The sequence below is a fragment of the Galeopterus variegatus genome, unplaced genomic scaffold (genome assembly GCF_000696425.1).
Source record: "Galeopterus variegatus unplaced genomic scaffold, G_variegatus-3.0.2 Scaffold24761, whole genome shotgun sequence".
Taxonomy (NCBI): Eukaryota; Metazoa; Chordata; class Mammalia; order Dermoptera; family Cynocephalidae; genus Galeopterus; species Galeopterus variegatus.
Window position 1 is genome coordinate 3,595 of NW_007750872.1, and position 4,231 is coordinate 7,825.

The 4,231-nt window shown below is 45.9% G+C and overlaps 1 pseudogene; it reads left to right on the forward strand.

Moving 5' to 3' along the window:
* Nucleotides 1-3,588: 3,588 nt before the first annotated feature.
* LOC103583603 lies at nucleotides 3,589-4,059 on the forward strand (annotated as a pseudogene).
* Nucleotides 4,060-4,231: the final 172 nt, after the last annotated feature.

The window sequence follows — 4,231 nt, forward strand, 5'->3', positions numbered from 1 at the left end:
AGGGAAGTTTATAGCAATAAATGTAGTTTCAGAAGGTGGTAAGTCCAAAGTCTGGGAAACACTTATGGTGAAGGCCTTTGGTGACGGCTTTACAGCACCACAGAGATCTCACATGGTAGAAAATATTAGAGCGGGGTTGAGAACCTTCTAATGGCCTAAAAAAGAAAAGGAAGAATCCAAAATTATTGACCACGTTTCTTTTTCAAAACCTCTCTGAAGCTGGAGGTTAAAGTCAGGGCTCAAAAGTCGCAGTTCCCAAATCTCCACCAGCATCTATGGTCAGCAAGTTCGACTTAGCCCTCCAGGTAGTGACCTTGAAGTTGGAGTTAGAGACCTGGATGATGCCCCTTTAGCTAAAGCAGGGGTTCTTAACCTGTAGTCCTTGGAGTCTGTGGTAGCCTTTAGGGAACCTCAAACTCTAGACTATGCACAACGCAGTGTTGTGTTTCATCTCGCTTTCCAGAGCAGCCCAGGACAACCAGCATCCTTCCTCGCTCTGCTCTGTACCTCCACTCCAAGCCCCCAGCACCCACTGCTGTGCTGTCCCCGCAGCACTCGGGCTCCCGGTTCAAATCTCTTGCACCCCGACGTAAGGACACCTGGCAAGCATGCCTGTGGCTTTCCTTCCCCTCACTCACTCACTTGGACTAGGTGCTTCTCATCTCCCACAACTAACCCTCTGAGCAGCCCTTTGGTGCACTGGCAGACTACCAGTTGCTTGGGGCAGAGGGTCCTGTGCTGTCCCCAGTGGAGTTCTGTCTGTGGGTCCATTTAAAGGACAGTGGTGTCCTGAGGCCCAGGGATCCAAGAAGCATGCTTGGATCCTTGGCTCTCCAGGCTCCCTGTGGCCTGAGTGGAGTTTCCCATGAGGCTGTCCCTGCTCTAGCTACCCCTCTGCCTGGAACGCTCTTTGGATGGGCACTTACATGGCTCGTCCCCTCACTACTTTCAAGCTTTGTCAGGAACACTGTCACCTTACCTAAGCAGCACCACTCTCTATCTCCTTTACCTTTACTGTACTTCAGAGCAGCACTTATCACTGCCACACAAGTAGTTTATTTGTACAGGTTTATATTTCCTATTGTTTTCCCCTCCTACTAAAAGTGAAGTCCCCGAGAGCAGAGACTTTTCTGTTTTATTCTCTGCTTTAGCCTCAGTGCTTAGCAGAGGGCCTGAGACATAGCGTTCAATAAATATTTCATGAATGAATGAACGAACGAACCTGTGCATGAAATTCTCCTTATACTGGCAAAAGGGAGGCCTCCTGAAGGAGTGAACTAGATCTTAGTAACAGCCACCATGTGCCCATTGCCTCCCATGTTCCAGGCTCTTAATATAGATCATGTGTCGACATTTGTATCCTTCATGCTCAAAACAATCCATTTTGCTGTTTAAAAGCTGAGATGGTGAGGGGTGAGAATTTTACTCCAGGTCACACACCTGGTAGGTGGTGTAGGTAGGATGAAGCCCAAGAGTGCCAGAGCTTGCACCCCTCATTTTTTAATTTATTGTTCTATGCCCTCTCTCCTATGTATCCCAAGCCTGAGCTAGCCTTGGCATGCACCAGGCACTGATTACAGCGGGAGTGACTGAGGACATCTATGAGTTACCTTGCACAGATGTCCTGCTTCTGTCATCTGCACCTTCCTCTCCAGACACTGAGGACACTTTGCAGTCTGGGTGATGGGATTGTTGGTTGCTGCTAGTACTGACATTTTGGAATGCCCTTCATGTATGTAGTTCTTTTATATTATAAACTGTTTAGCAGGAGTTGGGCGTGGGGGAAGAAACATTAGCAATTACCTCTGACTTAGTATAGTAAAACAAACAAATCTAGCCCCCAGTGTATTCTGCTGCTTTTCTGAACACGCAAGCAGAGTTATCCAAGTCTCACAAGTTCTTTCTTGTGAACCCGTTGAATAACAGCAATTATTCAAGGTCATAAATAAATTTACATTCTGCAGTCCAATGTCTGCATTCCCATGTCGATTATACCTCCTATATGGAATAGCCACTTACATTATATTTGTAGTTTGATCGTTTCTGAGTGTGAAAGCTCCTTGATGAAGAGACATGTAGTTAGGGGTGGTCCCTTTTAGTTAACACCAGTTTGAGGAAAGACACTTATTCCATAATCATTCTGTAAACATTTACTCTGCACCTCCTATGTGCCAGACTCTTCATCAGTCATTGATGATTTAAGTGTAATTAAGGGCAGAGCCCTGCCTTCAAACTGCTCAAGTCTAGAGGGAAAAAGATGAACAGCTAAGATACACATGGTAAGGAACAGCACAGAGGAGCACTTCCCGGAGAAGATGTTTCTGAGACCTGTCTGGAAGGATAACAAGGGCATCTAAGCTCAAAAAGGTAGGGAAGGGTGCTGCAAGCCAGGGAAATAGCACATACATGCATGAATACAGTAATAAAGACCAAGCAAACAAAGTGAGATTTTTCAGGTTCTTTGTAAAGTCTGATAAAGCTGGTAGCAAAGCTGGGAAGTGTGGTAGCTTTCATGCAAGCTACTGAGAGTGTTATTTGATTCAACAGATGCAGAGAGTAGAGTGAAGGAAGTCCTGATTGAATGGGGTTGTAGAAAGGCTTGCTTCTTTTTTAAGGGGAATCTCAGAGTGATAGGGATGTGAAGCGTAGATTGAATTTGCTTGTCTCAAATTCTAAAAGGAACTCTGTGTAAAGCTGTTTCCAGGTGACACAGGCTGAAGCTCTGTGTCCCCAGTGGAGGATGGCTTAACTCAAGGTGGAGTCTGGGGGTTCACAGATCTGGAAAGTTCCGGGTGTTAGAGGTCCATTGACTCTGGCCACGTGAGTCCTGGCAACAAACCTCAGAGGTGCAGGTGGAGTGTTGGGGAAATACTATTTCAGTTTCTTTTCAAACACACACCCCAGCAAAGTCTTGTTTTGTAGTTTTGTTGGGCAGATATACAAATATGTGTGTGTGTGTTTATCTATACTCTTTAATATTGAGATTTAACATGCATTCCTTGTTTTTAGTTAACTCATGTTTTCCTATTGTTGAACAAAGTGGATTTTAGAGATCTGGGGATACATAAGAGAGGGATGATGGAAACTGAACCTGCGTACTGCAGTTCACCCAAGTGAATGTGCTACATTTGCACATCAATTGTCCCAGAACTGATAAGGACAGGTGATGGAGAATGTGCAGAAGTCTCAGGCAAATAGAATACGGTGATGAAATTTCTCTTTAACAAGTTGCAGTGCTTGCTTTCGGAGGCTTTGCACGACCATCGAGGACTCATAGTAGGATTACGATGGGATGACGTCTGTACTTCACAGAGGCCATTCGGGGCCAGCATGGGGGATGGGATGCAGCAAGGGAAAAGCTGGCCATAGGGAGACCAGTTCCAGCCAGGCGCAGCAGGACTGGGAGCAGCCTGAGCTGCAAAGGGGAAGTGCAGTGTAGCCCAGGAATGAGAGGCGAATGAGAGGCGTGCTGCAGAGCTGAGAGCCCTTGATGGCTGACTGGTTGCGGGGGATAACGGGAAAGAAAAGGATGGGGGTGGGGAAGAGCGCTTTTTGGCCTGAACTGCCAGCTTCCAGTAATTTGCCAAGATGAGGAACACAAAGGGAAAGAGGAGAGGCACCCAATATATGTCCTCTAGGCATTTTAGAAAACGTGGAGTTGTTCCTGTGGCCACATACATGCGAATCTACAAGAAAGACGTTGTAGACATCAAGGGAATGGGTACTGTTCAAAGAGGAAAGCCCCACAAGTGTTACATGGGTAAACTGGAAGCATCTACGGTGTGGCCCAGCATGCTGTTGGCACTGTTGTAAACAAAAGTGCAGGGCGAGGTTCCTGCCAAGAGAATTCATGGTGTGTTGAGCATATTAAGCACTTTAAGAGCCGAGACAGCTTCCTGAAAGATGTGAAGGAAATGATCAGAAGAAGAAAGCAAAAGAGAAAGGACACTGGGTTCAACTGAAGCTCTAGCCTGCTCCACCCAGAGAAGCACATTTTGTGACAATCAACGGCAAGGAGCTGAGCTGTTGGAACCTAGTCTTTATGAATTCATGGAATAATGGGTGTAAAAAATATTTAAAAATGACCACGACTGCTGTACAGTAAAACTGTGAGTAAAAGTGTGACATCCCCTCTCCCAAAGAAATATAGAAAGCAAAAAAAGAAAGAAAAAAGAAAGAAAAGCACAGCTTTGCTAATCAGGTGGATGCCCTGCCCTGAGGCAGGGGAGAG